This window comes from Carassius gibelio, chromosome A15 (assembly GCF_023724105.1).
Source record: "Carassius gibelio isolate Cgi1373 ecotype wild population from Czech Republic chromosome A15, carGib1.2-hapl.c, whole genome shotgun sequence".
In the NCBI taxonomy this organism is placed as follows: Eukaryota; Metazoa; Chordata; class Actinopteri; order Cypriniformes; family Cyprinidae; genus Carassius; species Carassius gibelio.
Genome location: NC_068385.1, coordinates 284,566 through 305,568, shown reverse-complemented (window position 1 = coordinate 305,568; position 21,003 = coordinate 284,566). Strand labels below are relative to the sequence as shown.

Sequence of the window (21,003 nt, the reverse complement as noted above, 5' to 3'; positions counted from 1 at the left end):
TTACATTTACTGAATTATATTTTATGTTTACCACTAAAGAGACATAAGCGCCAGCGGCAAATATCAGAAGAACTAGCTGAGTTGAGACTGCTCTAGGGGGATACATGAGCACTGAGCTCCCGCTGATCGCGTGGAGCTGAATGTCTCCAAAATTGGTGAAATATGTTTTTAAATAGGCGCTATAAAATATGATCATATTACCCCAATTTTACAGTCTCTGCACTGGCTACCTATTAAGTTTCGTATCAGATACAAAATAGTATTACTTACCCATTAGGTCCTAAACTCTGGAATAGCCTTCCTGATAATGTTCACAGTTCAGACACAGTCTCTCTGTTTAAATCTAGATTAATACTGTGATAAACTCCTTCAAACATCAGTTTAGTAAAAGCCACAATAAAAATATGGGATACAATCCATTGAGTTTTTGATACTGATATATTAAAGTGCCATAGTGTGTACCAACAAGCAACCATCCCACATAAACAACCATTTCACCCCTTCTCCATGCAATATGTTCTACAAAAACCTGTGTTTCCAACGATGTAGCGGTGATGGCAAGATGAATCAGTCAATGAATAATCCACAGACCACCGGTATATAATCCAAAGGCATTTCCCACATGCTTTTTGTTGAAGGTTAGGCTGAACAGCCCCAAAGAAGGGTTTACATTTTTTAACATGATATGTATTAATGCCATCCTGATTATCTAGCATTTTAGATAATGGGGAATGGCCCCATCAAGTCAACCCCCAGCATGTATCCTGGTTTGACCACTGGTGTGGACTGGAGATGCCCTGCCAGTTTAGAGATGCAGGGTTTATATTGTTGGCATATTTGGCATTCTTTACACATCTTCCAGACAACGTTTTGAATTTTAGGCCAATATGTTACTTCTAATAATTCCGTAATATCTTCATACGTCTGAGATGCCCACTTAATGGACTGGTATGTACATACTGCAGACAGTGTTCACAGAGTTTAGATGAAATTACAACTTGTAAACTCTGACCCCCATTCTTGTCAGTGGCACATCTGAAGAGATAACCATTCTGGTTTACATAATGCACATGGAGGAAACTTGTGTTACCATCCTTTACCTCAGCCCACGAAGGTTGGAGAGTAACATCTTCCTTCTGTTCTCCTCCTAGTTCACCAGCAAGTCATAAGGTACACTGTTTGCTGGCAAAAGGGCTATGGTCCCTTGGACCTCCTTCTCCAACCCCCGTGACAGTGTATCTGGAACTAGATTGCACTGCCCTTTCCGATACTTCACTATGAACCAATATTTTGATAAAACATTGTTGCAGTTACAATTATTTAGTAATGTATGTCAGGAGTGCAAAATAATAAATCCGTATAATGCCACATTTTGAATAGGGCTTGGGCGCCGAGTTGCATTCTGGGATGTGGCGGCCATATTGCTGGCCTCGAGAATGTAAACATACAGCAAGTTGAACGAGACGAGCAAGAAAAAAAGAAAAAAAATCGCGAAAAGTTTGTGGGATTTATAGGAATACGCTAAATAGGGATGCCAGGGACCGGTATGTGAACAAAATCTGCACTATTAACGATTTGGATCCATATGAAATTCCCAACAAAGAGTGGAGTACCGACGACTTGCTCCCGCACTTTTGCATTACAGATATCTTCGGCTACCTTGTTTGTTTTGTGAACACCTACACTTCAGAATAGTTCCAAAGCTACAAGTCATTGAAGTCTTATGTACAGTTCACAAATGGATGGGTTCAGGAGCTGGAAATCATAGAACCGGAACAGCGGCAAAACAGTATACAGTAATCCAGTAAGCTGCGCTTTACCTAGCTGCTAGTTTAGTAACCGTTAGCGCTAATAACCATTCACACATGGACTTTTAACAATGTGTTTCAAAAGTGTAGTTAGTAGCTGTCAACCCTCCTATTTATTCTGGGGTTCTCCCATATTTGAGCTCTCTTCCCACTGTCTTCCCGTTTTAGTATTTTCCTGTAAAATATCCCGTTAGCCCTTCAATCGGACCTGTCAAGTCTCTGTGCTCTGTGTTTCTCGTTTTGCTTACTTGAAAGCAACCTTAGCGTGATTTTGGGCTTTTTAAGATAGCGTGGTTGTTGTGAGAGCACGATTTCACGCCAATGTGTAACTAAAGTCAGGTTAGACCTAGCTTCACAAATCGCTTAACGTTAGTTAAGTTAACAAATTTTTGCTGTCAGCAGAGGGATAGCAAAAAAAAGATGAATGTTGAAATTTCCCGTATTTTGGATGAGTAACCGAGAAATGTCCCTTATTTTCAATGTTGACTTAAGCTATATAAATTAATATTCAGATGTTTATGGTATCCGTGGTCGCACCTCCAAGTAGGAAAGCGGTGTAAAGTTAATCCATTCTCATTTTATTTTCCCCATGGCGATTATGTGTTGCGCTATTACACCCCAAAATACAGCTACGGTTTACCATGGTTGAAATAGATTTTTAATTAATCAAATTAAGACACACGGATGAGAGGGAGTATGTCTAAACACTGCACAGTAGTCCGAGTAGCAGTAAAGGAGGCCATCAACGTGGCGGCCACACCAAGTAATTACATCACAACGCCAAAGCCCTATAGAAATTCACCACACATTCATATTCAGTCACGTCGGCAGCGGTTTATTTGTGTTCACATAGACTCACTGAACAGCGTCAATAAGGATTTATAGACCAAAGATGCATATCCGCCGAGATATACGGATATATTTACTGATGTTTACTTCATATTTCTTCAGACAGAATCATAATTTCTATTCATTTTCCACTGATTTATGCGATCTGATGATAAATAGCCTCTCCCAGCACTGTCTCTGTCTGTTTGCTTCCGTGTACTCGAGCTGTGACCCAGTCAGACTCTGATTGGACGTTCGGCTTGACAATCTGACAGTCCCAAAACCGGACAGCGTTAGATCGTGTCACATGGTTCGTGAACGCTTCTTGGTTCATATATGCTCACAACAAAACTGAAACACCTCTGTACACACGAAATAACCGAATAATAAATCTGCGATTACGATAGAAAAGCTTGCTATAAAATTTTCTTCAGATCTGGGGCATTTTATACAAATTATAAAAAATGTACATCGGAAATGCTAACTTGTGCAACAATGAAAAAGGCGAAACGAAAAGTTTACAAAAGTAAACGACCAAAATCCACCCGTGATCGCAAAAGGATGTTATTACAAACACTCGATCGGGGTTCAAAGTGAGTTTTGAGTTAAAGTTTACTAATAATTTAATAAATTGTCTGATGTAGCTTGATGCTAACTTTAGCTCTAATGCTACTAATAGCAGGTGCATTTCTTCTTCATAATGCATTTCTGTCACAATAATTCACTTAAGGTCGTAAGAAAATGTTTTGTTGTATTTTTATAGTAAGACTTTTGATAAATAAGGATTAAATGCATACAGAGACTGAAGTGACATCGCTGCTTTGTTGCTTTGTAAACATTGAAATTCCACAAAAAAAGGCTGATAAAAGTGGAATAAAAACAAAAGAATAATGATAAAAGAATAATGTGTCATATGTGTCATATGTGTATGTGTCATACCTGGCGGAAGTGTGAAAGACTCACGGTTTACCAACCGTGATCTCAGGGTTTTGCACTATGTGGGTGAAGTCTGTGTGTTACGCGTCAGCACTGATTAGTTTGTGGGCGTCTCCGCTAATTGTCATCAGCAACAGCTGTCACTCATTACTCATCCCTGTATATTGGCTTGTCTAGCGTCTTGTGTTTGTGAGAGCATTGTTTCATGTACCTCGTCTTATGTTTGCTTTCTTTTGTGTTTCTGCGTTTGGATGTCCATGTCTCCCCGGAACCCCGTCCACTCTTCGCACATCACCAACCAGCAACATCACTTACCTTCGGCTCGCTTCCCTGTAGTTCCTGTGTCACCCTCTTCTGCTGCCAACTCATCTCCGCCATCCGGATCCTTCACTCACCTGCACCATCCTGGACTGTGTATTCCCTCCAGTATCATATGTGTCTCTTATTGTTGTCTTATACCATTGTTGTCATTAAACTGTATTAACTTGCACTTGCTTCCTGCCACTCCTTTCACCCCAGTCGTTACAGAACAATAGAACCATGAAACGGGGAGTTTTCAAAGCCAATACACATACAGAGAGCACAGGAGTATTTACATGTTTGATCTTACAAAGATGACAAGTGCCATAAATCAATCTGATTAGCCTTCTCTAAAAACACACATGTCATGGCCTTAGAAAATATTTTATAAAATTCACAGTTTTACAGATTCGATTATGAAATTTCTAATGAAGGTTTGGAAGACTTGTGGCTTTAGCTACACAGTATTTCTAAACTCATATCTTACATCAACAATGTTTTTAATACATTTAAAAAATATGTTTTTATTATTTTCATTTTTGTTTTTATGTTTGAGCTTATATATCTCTATTATCATAATAGTCTGAGTGATTCTGATTCCTGTACATGAAAACTTTGAAGTGTCAGCTTTGTGAAAAAATGTTGATTATGTATCTAGTCAGAAAGAATCGTGAGCAGAAACTTTTTTATTTTGGGTATGTCATTTCTGTCTCGATGCCAAAAAAGGGGGGTGACTGGTAAGGTTAATTGCCCATCTCGTGAGACGGGATGAAGGTTGTGTTGGTTGAAAACCCAGGTAAGGGCGGAATGATCTGTCAGTATGCCAAAACGATGGCCTTCTAGGTATTCACACCATTTCTCCAGCCCACACAACTGCCAAGCATTCTTTCTCTGCTGTAGAATAGGTTTTTTCAGCTCCATCCAGGAGTCTTGAAGCATACACTACAACTCTTTCTCCCTGCTCTGACTCTTGAGGAAGGACAGCTCCAAGCCCAATGTTACTAACATCAGTCTGCACTCAAAAGTCATGACTGAAATCAGGGGGGCACAACACAGGAGCTTTCTGAGGAGCTTCTTTCAAGGTTTCAAAAGCTTGCTGGCCCATTCCCATCTAGTCTTTTTCTTCTTTAGTGGGCGGCAGTGGCTCAGTGGTTCATGTAGGTTGTCTACAAACCAGAAGGTTGCTGGTTCAATCCCTGGGTCCACCTGACCAAGTGTCGAGGTGTCCTTGAGCAAGACACCTAACCCCAGCTGCTCCCGACGAGCTGGATGGCGCCTTGAATGGCAGACACCGCAGTCGGTGTGTGAATGTGTGTGTGAATGGGTGAATGTGAGGCAAATTGTAAAGCGCTTTGGATGGCCATGTTTTCTGTTGAAAGCGCTATATAAATGCAGTCCATTTTGGGAAGTTGTGGCCTAATGGTTAGAGAGTCAGACTCCCAATCGAAGGGTTGTGAGTTCGAGTCTCGGGCCGGCAGGAATTGTAGGTGGGGGGAGTGCATGTACAGTTCTCTCTTTTGAGTAATGATGAGGTTGATTCAAATAATCATGTCAGGTGGTATGACCCCTGGAAATCTTTGAAAATGTGTTGTTATTATAAAAATGTGTATTAGATAAAAAAAATGTATCTATAACCACGAGCACAGGGTCAAACATTTGTATAGGCATCCAAGTTAATGCCTGTTAGATTTTAATTAAGTTTTAAATGTCAGGTGGTGTGACCAAAAATGTCAGGTGGTGCGACCGTCCGAACATACAAGCAGAGAACAAAACTGAGAAATAAATGTTAATTTTCTCAATTAAATTCTTAATCAAATATTTTGGCATGATTTATGTTAAATTCCTTATAAACGAGGGGAAATAGTGTATCGGTGCTATTTCAAAGCTATTCTATTGCTTAAAACTCTTTTGTCCGGAAAATTAACTTCTACTAATGTCAGGGAGAGTGACCGACATAAAAATGCAATTTTATGCAATGTTCCTTTAAGAAAACCATGTGACAGCATATGACATCACACAGAAGACTCCTGAGGACCCCTTTAATGCAGTAATAAAGTTAGTCACCCTCCCATAAATATTAGATATTTTGACCTTTTTGAGTAATGATGAGGTTGATTCAAATAATCATGTCAGGTGGTATGACCCCTGGAAATCTTTGAAAATGTGTTGTTATTATAAAAATGTGTATTTGATTAAAAAAAATTATCTATAACCACGAGCACAGGGTCAAATATTTGTATAGGCATCCAAGTTAATGCCTGTTAGATTTTAGAAATGTCAGGTGGTGTGACCAATATGTCAGGTGTCGCAACCAGAGTTACAGTTAAACCAACTAAAAAAAGTCATGTTAATTTATGTTTTGAAAAAAAATTATACATTTCAATAAATATATAAAGCTTTTAAGTTGTTTAAAGAGACAATCTGCATATGAATATATATTTGTTTATTTTATTATGGTATGAGCCCTATTCTTCAAAAATATTGGACTGTATAATCAACATTGATAGTAAAACAATTGCAACTTTAAATTAATCTATTAAAAAAAAAATGTAGATACCATTATCAAGCAAGGAGAAAACAGCACGGCATAGAGCTTGTTAAAAGTGTAATCCAGTTGCAAGGGCAGAGTACCTAACCCTTTCTTGACTTACTGTAAATACTGAATCTATGGGCTAGGTGCACAAGATGGCGCCGGTGAGCTTCAGCGACGCCAGTGTGTGCATACTTATTTCCGGTCTTGCGACGCTCGCATTGACTGTAAAGGCGGGCGTACACGGTGCGAATTCGGATGGTTGGAAGATCGTATGTCAACGCACACGGCACGAGTGAATTTATCTGAAAATCGTACGGACGACATGATATACGACACGATTTTACAACCTGCGAATTCCAGAAGCAATCGCACGAAGTTGATAGACGCGCTCGACTTGAAGCAGCGCTGCATGCACAGAAGGATCACTGTATGACATTACCGCGAGAGCGATATGAGAGCACACATATCCAATGCATTCGAACCACTCTTGCGGTACTTTGATGTCATACAGGTGATCATTCTGTGCGTGCAGCGGTGCCTCAAGGGGAACGTGCCTAATATAACTGCTCTCCCTCTCTCATAACTGCAAATAAAATATTGATACGAGCCTTGACTGTTTCCTACACATACAGGTTATTTTTCAGCAATAGGAAACCGGGACGTTTGGTTACCCTGTGTGTGTGTTCTTGTAGGCCTATATGGTTTATAAATATCTGAAATGGGTATTAAAATGTAAACATGGTTTATGAGGACAATTACTGTGCTCTCGTAAACCAAATGGCTTTAAAAAATACTATACGGTGTTTAATAGAAATTTTAAACATGCATTTTTCGTGATGGATAGAAGTAGTGTACGGGGATATACAGTATAGAATACCGTTACGTCTATGGAGAGTCCCTGTAAACGATGCGTGTGTGAGAGAGCGAGAGAGAGAGAGAGAGAGAGAGAGAGAGAGAACTAAAAAGGCATTGGAATACGTTGCTAGAAACATCATACAGCGCTCGCTGTTCCTGTCAGACTTCAGCTGCCGTCTTCGTCTTTCTTCTTCTGTGGTTTTCCTAGTTCGTGATTGGTCAATTTCAGATAAATCAAAAAATCGGCTCGTTCAACCGCACAAATGGCACGAATTCAAACCGATAGCTCACGAACTTTTTAGACATGTTTAAAAATGATCGGGAGGTCGGGAAGTGCTCGTAAGCCACTCTGCTCGGCTCGTAATTCATCGCAAATGATATGAGCCGCGACATACGAGCATACGCGATTTCCACACGATTGAAAAAAATCGCATGCAAACTCGTACGACAGCAAAAATCGCACCGTGTGCGCCCGCCTTAAGGGAAACTTACATAGGCCTACGAAACTTGGCTAGATGTATATAATTAATGATTTCCAAATTCAACAGCCGATAGTGGTATATCAAAAACATGGGGAAACATCCTCCCTATATTTTGCGTACCTCTGTGTGGAAATTCATCAAGATACAACGCGGAGATTGCTTTATTCTTCTGTAGATTATGCAGATCAGCGTCAGGTCAGGTCCACATGGATTTCTTTTTTCAAACAGAAACCTCTCAAATATGCAATACTTTTCATTTTCGAAGAGCTGGTTTGTTCTGTTATGTAAGATAAATGTTTCTGACTGTCAAACAAGACGCACAGAGATTTCTTATAAAACATGTTTTATTAACTTTATTTGATGACATAATTTATAACTAACTGTACAATTAAACGTAATATAATTATGGTAGGTTTGCCTTAAATAAAAGATTGCTGTTTGCATTCATGTGTGTTTTTATCTGTTTATTTGTTTTGTGAAAGATCTGTAGCATAAATCATTATCTGTCTATGAGCAGCCATGTATATTGTTATTGTTTTGAATTAATTATCAGATTAAACAGATATTAAAATTAATCACGTATTTTTTACTGTGTAAAATAATAAAATATGTTGTGAAAATAACGATGAAACAGACTGATGTATGTGTACAATTGAGAAATGGATACTTCTGAAGATAAATCGCAGCCCACGTCTCACAAGGTAAATATTAAATATAAAAAATAATAATAATAATGCAAACATTTTCGAGAAATAAGTAATTTGTACATTTACATATTTGGTAAGATAAAATACATTATATAGCTGTGTATACTACACACCATGAGTTCAACTTTCATTTCGTGAACAGTAGTGAACATTAGTGTATTTAATTCATTCACCAGACCCAAACATACACAAGTTTCAAATCCACTGGCTCAGTTAACATTTGTAGTAGGCCTATAGTGATAATAGCAGTGTATATCTTATTTGCATATGAAGTGATAATATAAATCCTGTAAACATATAGAAGGTAATATTTGGACTTCTCCGGTTCTCTGCACTGACTTTAAGCACAACCGGAAATATCTACGCACACACTCGCAAGACCGGAAATCCAAGATGGCGGAGATATGCAACTAGCCCATTGAACAGTAGATTGAATTCTGCCCTTAATGTTTTTGGGCCCATTATTTGCACTAATTCACTGTGTCATGATATGACATTTTATAAAAGATGTTCTTATTTTTGAAAAGTGTTCCAGGAGACGTTTTAAATATCTAGATTTATAGATGTGATGATCAATTTTTTTTCTTTTTTTTTCTTGACTTACTGTTACTGAATCTATTGAGCAGTAGATTGAATTATTTCCTTAATGTTTCTTGGCCCAATATTTGCACTAATTCACGGTTTCATATAAAAGATGTTTTCATTTATTAAATGTGTTTCTTGAGGTTTCAAAGTTATATTTTTAAAGAAGCAATGATCAAATGTTATCATAACATGCAGTATTGTTTTGCACTGTATAATTAATGAAATTTAATTATATGATTGAGATAGAATATAAATTGGTCAGAGGATTAAAATAAAAAAAAAGCCAATTTAAACCTGAATAAAATTAAATGACATATATTTCTTTTTATTTTGTGAATATCAATCATTGTTGATCACAACGTCAGGTGTTGCGACCGGTCATGGTCAGGTGGTGCAACCAGCAAATTTACATTTAAATATCTCAATTCCCACTGCAATTGCAAAATGAAGTAAGAAATATAAATGTAAACTTTCATATAACGTATACAAATCATTTTTACAGTTAAAAACAAAACATAAAAAGTCCTCATGGAAAAATGGGTGTTTGAACACACAGAAAAGCAACCGTTTACATGATTTGGAATAAAAGGGCACTTAATAAAGAAATAGAAAGGGAAATTACCATGTGATATGCATTTTAGACACTACAATGATTCATATTTACAAGTCTCAGTAGTGCTAAGTAAATTAAATGTATATTATTTTTAATTAACATATGGTCGCCCAACCTGACATTTTATGGGTGGTAAAATCAGAAATCTTGTTTAATAATGAATTAATGTTGCCTAGAATGCTGTAAAACCAATATAAATCAACACAAAACATTTTTGGGGGCATAAAAATGCATTTTAAAACTGTTTTGCTTAAAATATTAATTTTTTCTTCTTGAAAATCTTATTTGTCATTGACCCACGTACAAAACATACAAATTACCTTTCAATAATAAACTACTTATGGATTAATAGATTACAGAAAAAGCATTTTAATATAAAAATTCTTAAGAAATAAAAAAAACATGCCACAAAAAAAAGTTACGAGCAAATCAGGGAAAAATCTTAAACATGACACAAGTTCTAGATGTTTGTATATCTTTCTTGTCAACAGACATTGAAATTGTATTTAAATGCAACTTCAGTTCTTGTTAAAGTGGGGGTTACATTTATATTTACATTTATGGACCTGAAACTTTCCAATAAATAGGTTATACAAAAACTTGCATCAAATAGATTTATCCAATAGATAGATATTTATTATCTTTGGCATAAAACCCACAAATAATGTGTTTATAACACAAAGAGAAATCATAAATTTAAAAAAAAAAAATTTGGACAATCACATTATTCCAAAAATAACAATAAAGGGACATTCCCAAAACAAATGAGGTATAGTTTCAGAAGAACATTTACAGAAAGAACAAGATGTATCAATGTCACTTTTACATTTCTGCAGAAATTGCTTGACAGGATAAATTTATTTTTGAATTATTTTTTTGATTATTTAATCTGGATCGGCTCGGTGTTCATCTTAAGTTCTCTCTTCACAGCAGTGCAGTCAGTGTACTGTTTGAGTACATTAATTACTCCAGGATATTGGTTTGTTTGAACTCAGAGGGAGTGTCAGCCACATTAAAAAAGTTAACAGCTTAAGTCATTTGTGGAATTATGCTTATTGGAGACGCGAACCGTTTCAAACAATTCAGTTCGATTTTGTGAACTGATTCAAGAAGATCTGGTTACATCGAGTGATTCGTTCGTGAACCAGATATTACTAAACTGGAGTGTTTTTAATGCGCTCACAACAGATCCGGAAGAGAAGACAAAGCTGAATAAAGTCATAGTTTTTGCTATTTTTGAACCAAAATGTATTTTTGATGCTTCAAAAAATCCAAACTGACCCTCTGATGTCACATGGACTACATTGAAGATGTTTTTATTACCTTTTTTGGACATGGACAGTATACTGTACATACGTTTTCAATGGAGGGACAGAAAGCTCTCGGACTAAATCTAAAATATCTTAAACTGTGTTCCCAAGTTGAATGGAGGTCATACGGATTTGGAACGACATGAGGGTGAGTCATTATTGACATAATTTTCTTTTATCGGTGAACTAACCCTTTGAGACATAACCAACAGTTTTTTTGAACATCTTTTCCAAGACAGGTATTTTGAAATCATTTTGTATGTATTTTGTCGGTACAAGAGCAAGAAGATGCAAATTCTGTTCTAGGACTAGGAAATTCTGTTCAGGTGCAGGAGGGTGCGAAGGAGAGCACAGGTTCGATGTATCTGTTCGTGAGATGCGGCTCTCTTGCATGCGCACCGAACACAGTGCGCGAGTAGCCTACTCACTTGAGATTTCCCACGTCTTGTGTTTGAATGCCTTAAACACTTCTGAATGTTTAAATTGGCAAGGTTTAAAAACACGTGAAAATGATAAGCTTTCGTGACAACACACAGCAGTGGCCCATCCACTGTCCTTAGCGTCTTTTTAGGCTGGCCTCAGCCAGTTTTTGAGATCGCCAGGGGCCCTGTAATCATCACCATCTTTTACCCCGGCCCTGATTCCCTATAAAGTTTGGGAAGGTCAACACACCCTGTCATGGACCCAGAAAAAATAATTATATTAATTATAATAAAAAGATTGTTAATACTTATATAAGAATAAGTATATAATATAATATATATATAATTATAATAAGAAGAAAAATAAAGAAGAAAAAAAGGAAATAAATCGGGTTTTGAAAAATCACAGTGTAAGATGCATACTATCTTCCTGTTAATTAAAGTAACTGGCCCATTAATCTCAACTTTTCTTCCTTCCCTTATTGCCTTTTCAACGAGTGGCCAGAGTTTGTTTCTCGCCTCCTTGTCTTCCTGAGTGAGATCTTCCAGTATTTTCTTCTGTTTCAGCTGCTCAGATTATTTGGCTTCTGCCCATATTGCTTCACAACATGTGCGGGATAAGAACTGGACGATGATCCTCCACAAGTTGGACTTTCTAGACTTGGGGCCAAGTCTATGCGTGATGTCGACCATGTCCTCTAGTTTCTCCATGGAGTGTGGAGAGAGGTTCTGGAACAACACAATAATAACCATTTTGCCGTTTTCACGCTCAGGTATCCCAGCTACACAGAGATTCCATCTGAGTTTGTAGCTATCCAACCCCCTGCATTTCTCCTTGAGAGACTTGTTTTCTTTTGCGAGGTTCTCAAACTTTGATTTATGGCTTCAAGCGAGCAGGTAAGCTTGCAGACTGAAGAGGTGTTTTCATTCACCGAGGCGGTCCTTGGCGTACTGCAGTTTTACCAACAACTCTTCTTGTAATTTGCTGACCTTTTAAATTGCCGTTAGGCACCACAAAATTAGATGGTGTGTCGGGGGTGTTTGTTTGAGATTTCTTCTGAGAAATCTTTTGGGAGAGTTCCCAAATGCATTCTCTAGGCATCTTGCATAATTACGCACCTTTAGATTATCACTGTTTCCAGAAGCCTCAACAGAGGCTGTATCCATATCTTCGTCCATGTTTGTAGCAACCGAGCAACTTTACTCAGGCGTAGAGAGTAAAAAAAAAAAAAAAAAAGGATCCCAAAATCATTAAAGACAGTCTTAAAAGATTATGCTGAACTTCTGCAACAAGTTATAGAAAAGAATGACACATAAAATAGAATAAGACCCAAATAAAGTTGCTGTCAACGTGGTGCCATCTTGACACCTCCCCCATCGGCTGACTTACGGTGCTTTCCAAACAGAATTTATCGCCTTCTGAAGGGCACTTTGGAAACAACCATGGCTGCTATATCGAAGGGTAGTTCAAAACCGAAGTGCTCAAAACTGGCCACTACAAAGGGCCCTTTGGAATGAAGAATTTCAAAGGGTATAACTGTTGGACACTTCGGGCTCCCATGATTCTTTGCATGATGCATGTGGAAAACACAACACTATTATACATTATTTATTTAACACAAAAACTTATTTACATTTCAGATTTGCACATATCATATATATATATATATATATATATATATGTGTGTGTGTGTGTGTGTGTGTGTGTGTGTGTGTGTGTGTGTGTGTGTGTGTGTGTGTGTTATTTAAAAAATATATATTATTATTATTATCTGTGTCCTGTCTTGTCACTCTCCTTCTGTTTGCACTATGGAGCTTCTTTTACTAAAACAAATTCCTTGTATGTGTAAAAATACCTGACAATAAAGCTCATTCTGATTCTGATGATGACAGCGCCTCCGTGTGGGTACGTGATGATGACGAAGAAGGGCACTTCAAGAAACAGTTGTTTGGTCCCCTACACCCTTCAACCCTTGAAGCTCCCTTTGAAGGGATTAGGGCGTAGGGATCATCCCTTCCGAATGGAATGCAGGAACTGCCACCAGAGTTTCTCCAGAGTGACTGCAGGGCTGCATTCAGCCCCGACAAAAACGATGCAAAACATTTTTTAAACGGAAAAAGTGGTTTGTTGAACACCCTGTCCTAATGAGTTGCAACTATGGCAGCTGAGAAGGCCATTCTTTTTGTTCTTTTGAAGAATTTTCGGAGCCTGATGAATTCGGAATAAATACGTGCTTAAAGCTGCGGTAGGGAACTTTTGACACTCTAGCTGTTAATAAACAGAACTGCTTGTGTTTTGCGGAAGAACATCGTAGCCGGAATTACTTCTCTCTGTTTATGTCTATGAAGAATCACAAAGGTACTGGGTTACTCCGCCGCGGTACCCCCGAAGCAATCTAAAATAGTCCGAATATAAACACTTATTATAGGTGCACCCCAGTGATTCAGGACAAGCTAAAAACACGGTTTGGAAAATGGATTCATGGTGTACTCGCTTACTATATACATCTTTCTACATTTTGAACACAAACAAAGTTACGGACCGCAGCTCTGATTGGTTGATTTCTTACCGGGAGCGGTCCGTAACTGCAAATGGCAATAGACAGTTTCAACAGCAACAATATAAACAAACGTTACTGCGCGTGCCCATATTATGGACCTAACTTAACTTCCGGTAGACTTCCAAATAGAATAAATAACAACAGCTAAGTGCCTCTAGAGTAAATATTTTTGATAACAAACAAAATATTTTTGCTGCGTGGATCAGGCGGACTTAATGAATATGCAAATTCATTATTTGCCAGCAGGAGATGTTTTAAAGCATAGACATAAAGCGCGAGAAATAGAGGTTTCCCCAGTAACAGCTGTAAACGAAGCAGAGCTACTTTCACACGCTGCTTTATCAGGCATATAACATGCAAGTCCACCTCCAGAAATACAGTGATATAAAAACACCTGTGCCTCGCTTTGATATTTAAACATATAAATGTAAGGAATTATTATTAATAAAAGTGCAGTAGGTAACGTTACTCATGTTTATTCAAAGAAGCCTTTTTGAAAATCGATCAGTTTTAAAATTGTGGCGAGTCTCCAAAAATAAAATAAATGTATGGGAAACACATCCCACAGTACAACCAACTGAGCCCAACTTCAGTCTACTCATCACCTTAACTTTAACTGCGTTTGTAGAAGGCAAGGCACTGCAGCCAATAGACCTAAGTTAACTTAGGTCCAGGCGCGTGCGCCCGATGAAACCGTCTATAGGACCACTGGGAGGAGCCAGAGGAGCTTGATTTTTTTCACAGATTATCTGTCTCATATTCTACTGTCAGGACATAAATGACAGGTTTAACAAACATGAAATATATATATATTTACAAAAGTTACCTACTGCAGCTTTAATACTGCAAAATATGCTTGATGTTACAGTCAGTGCCCTTGCCATCCAGAATAAAAAAGAACATCCCAATCAAGTGAAGGCATTTGTGGAAACTGTGGTTCCTAATTACTGTGATTCAACATTTGCCTCGCGTATATCAGGATGAAGACAAACATTTCAGGTGAAGGATAATCCACTTCTTACCTCGAGAGAAAATATTATTTTTATAGTGAGAATTATCATTATTGCTGATACCTGTTGTTGTAATATTGTAATATTTTCCATTATATAATCAGAGGGGTATAGAAAAGTATGTGAAAGTGTCACTCCATAATACAAAAGTAAAATATATAAATATATATGGTATTTTTATATGCCATAAATCAGTATTTAGCACACCTTCTTAAGGAAAGGATATGGACCAGAAAACAAACCCACATAATAAACAAAGCCCTTAATTTAGAAACTCATGATATTTTACTTATCAAAAACCCATATTTTTTCTGACAAAGATATTTATATTATTAATCTGTTAATTATCTTAGCAAAGTTTTATATTCATAAGTCAAAGATAATTCAGAAGAAACCATCATATATTACATTTTTTAACACTGATCTTAAAATATACTTTGAAACCCTTTCTTATATGCGATCACAAAATAAGAAGCTTATAAAAACCATACAAGTTCTAAACCTTTTAAAATGTATGTAACTGCCCTAATGTATGTATTACTTTTTTATACTGTATTTATTTTTATAGTGTTCCTGTAGCTCAATTGGTCGGGCATTGATAGCACAAGGTTGGGGGTTTGATTCCCCGGGGACACATAATAGGTAAAATTTGATAGCCTGAGTTCACTGTAAGTTGCTTTAGATAAAAGCGTCTGCTAAATACATACATTTAATTTAAATTTATTTATTTTTATTATTGTATTTATTTATTTATGGTTTTATTTATATGTTTGTATTCATTTATCATTTTTGTTGTTCTGTTTTGCATGCTTTGAGATGTGCAGCATTTACCTGTTTGCATTGTGCCTTTGTGTGATGGAACTGAATAAAAAATGTAAAGAGAGAGAGAGAGAGAGAGAGACTGATGTGACATAAGTGTTCTGCAGCTGGAGGTATCTGGTAAGCTGGAAACTGGAGAAGTTGAACATGCAGCCCAGTTTTATTATTATTATTGTTGTTGTTGTTGTTGCTATACGGTATAAAATGTTAAGAAATATAGGAAATGTTTCTGATCCAAGCTACCTGATGATAGCAGTAATGCAATGTTAAGAGCGGTTGCCAAAATAAATAAATAAATAATAATAATAATAATAATAAAAGAATATGCTCCACACTCCAGTCCAGTTAGCGGCGGTAATGCACTAACAAGTTAACCAAAAAAACACCAAAGAAGAAGCAGACGACGACGACGACCTGCCTGGCAGCAAATTAATGTATCTATAACGTTTTTTATTTTCTTTCTTTATAACGCAAACCTGTATAATGATTGTGCACTACATGTGCTATATGCTAATAGGCTATTGGAGAAAGCTCTAGTTAGATCGTTTCGATTCAGATGTCCTAATTTTCTGATTGTTTTTTGTTTTTTTCAACAGTGCAGAAACCAGTTAAACTTCAACCTACCTTTTCAATCCATTTGTTTTGCAGGGGCTACTATGGCCACATCTAAATTAATGAGAGCCATTAGGGTGTCTGAGTTTGGAGCCCCTTCTGTTTTAAAACTTTGCACAGACCTGCCTGTGCCAAATCCTGGTCAGAAACAGGTGGGTCAAAAAAATAAAATAAATCTGGACTTCCTCATTTACTGTTAAGTTATAAATTCTGTTTAGGTTTTTCACATGAAAGCTGATGCAAATTATTTATTAGTTTTATAATTAATATGATTAATTTATTAATCATTTTGAAGAATCGGTGCTATCAAATTATATGACATAAAATTACATTTTCTTTTAATTATTTAATAAATGTCTTATTTTGCTTTTTGCACAGATGACCAGATGGTGATTTTAGTTGATTATCAAAATAATAGTATGTTGCAGCCCTTATTTGAAGTGTATTTAAAGACCACAGTCAAGGGACATATTTTTACCTTGTCTTTTTAGAAACAATACTTATGTTCATCTACGGACTTAATTAGTCACAGTCATAGTTTAATATTGATATATGTTGTTTTATTTATTATTTATATATATATATATATATATATATATATATATATATATATATATATATACTACAAGTCAAACATTTTTGAACAGTAAGATTTTTACCCCAGTTTCACAGGCAAGTCCCAGACTAAAATGCATGTTTGAGCTATCTCAACTGAAAATATCTTGCTCTGACATATCTTACAATATGCACACCTTAATGTTTTCTGCTAAGGCATTTTTGTAAAAGTTTCTTAAATATCTTAATTTAACTAAGGCCTAGTCCTGGCTTAAGCTAAGCCTTGTTTGCAGGGGCGTAGATTACGCGGGGGTCGTGCCCCCCCCCACTTTTAATATCATGGAAATTCGTCCCCCGCACTTTTTCGGTCGATTTTGTTCTCATAGAAGTTTTCAAGAGCTGGTGTGAATAAATATAGATTTAAACCCAAAGACACGGAATAGTCTGCATATGATTTGATATTTAATTCGGACCCAGAATACAGTGAGATGGACATCACAGAGCGCAAACACTCCTGCAGTATGCGTTTCATTCATCCTCGAAGCCGGAGGGCACTCTCGCACAGAAAGTCATTTCAGGAAATTCCTAATATGGGCAAAAGCGTCCAGCTATCCCTGTATGAAAACAGTTTTTACATAGAAAAAAACCCCCAGAAACTTTTGCAAACACGAAGACATTAAACATACGATTGCAACAATGTATGTTTTTTTCAAGTAATCTCCAGCAGGTGATAAGTACCAATTGACATAGCATTTATTACAGAATAGAAACAATTCTGCCTTATTATGTGATAAAAACATTTGTTTGTAGTATATAAACAAATCATTATTATTTATTATTGTCCAGCAGTTACAGATTTCTAAGCCATTTCAAAGCTAGAAATTTGAGAAAAATTTAAGTTGCCTATAGTATCCACTACCAGTCAACAGTTTTTGAACAGTAACAAGTCTCTTCTGTTCACCAAGCCTGCATTTATTTGATCCAAAGTAAAGCAAAACAGAAAAATTGTGAAATATTTTTACTAACCTATTAAAATTAACTTTTTTCTATTTGGATATATTTCAAAATGTAATTTATTGAGATTTCAAAGCTGACCTTTTAGAATCATTTACTCCAGTCACACGATCCTTCAGAAATAATTGATATTCTGATTTGCTTCTCAAAAAAAAAAAGAAAAAAAGAAAAAGAAGCAAGAAACACATTATGATAATGTTGAAACCAGCGGAGTAGATTTTTTTCAGGTTTCTTTGATCAATAGAAAGTTCAGAAGAACAGCATTTAATCTGAAATAGAAATCTTTTAAAAAATTATTACTTCATCATCACTTTTGATAAATTCAAAGTGAAATGAAGTGACATTCAGCCAAGTATGGTGACCCATACTCATAATTTGTGCTCTCCATTTAACCCATCCAAAGTGCACACACACACTGTGAACACACACCCGGAGCAGTGGTGCCCAGGGAGCAGTGGTGTTGCTGGGAACCCACAAAAGAGTCCTTGCTAAATATAAGTGTTCATTTCTATAATTTATTTTCTCTAAGCTTTTGAATGATATAGTGTATTATATTGCAAAAGCTTTTTACTTCACATAAATGCTGATCTTTGGATCCTTATATTCATCAAAGAATACTGAAAAATATTTAAAAAAAATTGAAAAATATTTTAAATATTGACAATCAGCAAATCAGCATATTAGAATGATTTCTGAAGAATGTGACACTGAAGACAGGAGTAATGATGCTGAAAATACAGCTTTTTATCACACAAATAAATTACATTTTAAAATATATTCAAATAGGGGAAAAAGTTATTTTAAATATAAAAATATTTCGAAATATTACTGTTTTTGCTGTACTTTGGATCAAATAAATGCAGGCTTGGTGAGTAGAATAGACTTCTTTAAAAACTAAATATATTACAGTTCAAAAACTGTTGATTGGTAGGCTATATAGATTACAGAAATGTTATATATATTTAATTTCTGTCCCCCTCACTTCTGAAAAGATGGCTACGCCCCTGCCTGTTTGTGAAATAATTATCTTATGCTCACCAAACCTACATTTATATTTGATTCAAAATACAACAGAAGCAATAATATATTAAAATATTTTTTACTATTTAAAATAACTGATTTCTATTTGAATATATTTTAAAATGTAAATGCTAAATTTTCAGCACCATTACTCCATTGTTCCAGTCTTTAGTGTCACATGATCCATAAGTAATTATTCTAATATGCTGATTTGCTGTTTTTTAATTATTTATATGATCAATATTTAAAACAGTTTAGTATTTTTTTTTCAGGATTCTTTGATTAATAAAAAATATCCAAAGATCAGCATTTATCAAAAATAAAAAGCTTTTTTGTAACATTACACACTATATTTTACACATGTAGAAAGAAGCAGATGTCGATTCTGGTTCAACACATTGAATATAGCAATGTTGTATGCAAACCTGCAAGACAGATATAACATTTGAAAGTCAATCACAAGTGAAGCGTTGCTGATGGTTAACACAGAATTGCTTGTCTCTGCATTTTCTGAGTCGATACGATTTTTCCTTTTCCAGCGGCAGGAAGTCACACGGTAGGAGAAGATTTCTGTGGATGACACAGCTTTTCCCATTTTCCCTTTCAGGTCTCACTTCATACTGGACTTTCGGCGTGTTTCCTTTCCTTTACCACATGTACCTAATCTTCCCAGTATGACCGTATATTCCCGGGACCCCCCCTCAGAGTTAGATTGTGGATCAGGACCCGGTCACCAGGCTGAAGATCTCTCCCTTGAGCCTTCTGGTCATAGTAGGCTTTCCCAAGGGCTGCTGTTTTTGAAGCTGTCTTTGATGCAATTTGGTATGCCTCACTCATCTTTTCCTTCCAATGAGACACATAGTCCTGGTAAGTGCCATACTTCTCATTTGTCTTCAGGTTGAAAAGAATGTCAAGTGGTAAGCAAGAGGATCTTACATACAACAAGTAGTTCGGAGAAAACCCTGTTGCTTCACTTCGTGTGCAATTTTATGCATGAACCACTTTGGCCAAGGAATTCTTCCAGTCTACTTTTTCCTCATCCGTAAGGGTACTGGGCATGGACAATAGGGTGGGATTGAATCGCTCCATTTGTCCATTGCCTTGTGGATGGTAGGGTGTGGTGTGTTATCCGCAAATTCTACAGAGTTCTTTCAGTTTCTTCATCAGTTTATTGTTAACCCTTGTGCATTGTTCAAATTCACTATCCTTTCGTTATGTTCGGGATGAAAACATCCACTCAAACTGCTGTAAAAATGTATCGTTCATATTTTTTAAAATTTTTTTTTTTGCATAAATCTGTTAATCAACTTCAGTCCTGATCAAAACTACCAAATGTTTAAAAGAATCCAAGAATTTAACTCTTTAATTGCCAAGTTTATAAATGATGTCACTGATTTGGGGGGAAAAAACACACAAAATGACTTTTTTTCAATATAAAAGTAATTGTGGCTGGATTTTTTTTTTTACTTTTTATAACAGTCTTGGGCATGTCAAAGATTAGTAGCAACATTGGCTTTGATGCATTTTTAGTTTTTGTGCAGCATTAGATTAATTGTTTTTCTCCCTAATTAGTTGTTGGTGGCTGTTTTTGCCCCATTGACTTCCATTATAACGACATTTTTTGATTGCAAAGCCATGACACCATATAATCATGCATTCTTGATTGTTTGTGGTTTTCCCTTTTGGGAAGAGGAAAAAAAAATGATTTTTACAGTTGATCACTAGGTGGGACCATTAACCCTTTAGATAGGCCTGTGCAAAAAAAGGCTTAGTTTCGGGCTTGTATATGGAGTATAATAGCAAATTATAGTGTTTCTGTGTGTGTGAGATTCTTGATTGTTGGTGGTTTTCCCTGTTGGGAAGAGGTAACATTTGTTATTTTTACAGTTGATCACTAGGTGGGACCATTAACCCTTTGGATAGGCCTGTGCAAAAAAAGCTTAGTTTCTGACTTGTATATGAAACTATATGGAGTATAACAGCATATTATATTGTGTGTGTATGTGTGTGTGTTTGAGAAAGAGAGAGACAGA

At 36.3% G+C, this 21,003-nt stretch overlaps 1 long non-coding RNA gene across 2 annotated transcripts; it reads left to right on the top strand.

Annotated features, from left to right (window-relative positions):
* Window positions 1–16,154: 16,154 nt before the first annotated feature.
* On the top strand, window positions 16,155–20,203 carry LOC128029474 (uncharacterized). 2 transcript variants are annotated; one of them, XR_008187397.1, is made up of 3 exons: window positions 16,155–16,203; window positions 16,418–16,533; window positions 19,578–20,203. It is a non-coding gene; the product is annotated as an uncharacterized LOC128029474 (long non-coding RNA). The 2 variants fall into 2 exon arrangements; XR_008187398.1 differs by having other exon boundaries at window positions 16,156–16,203; window positions 16,366–16,533.
* Window positions 20,204–21,003: the final 800 nt, after the last annotated feature.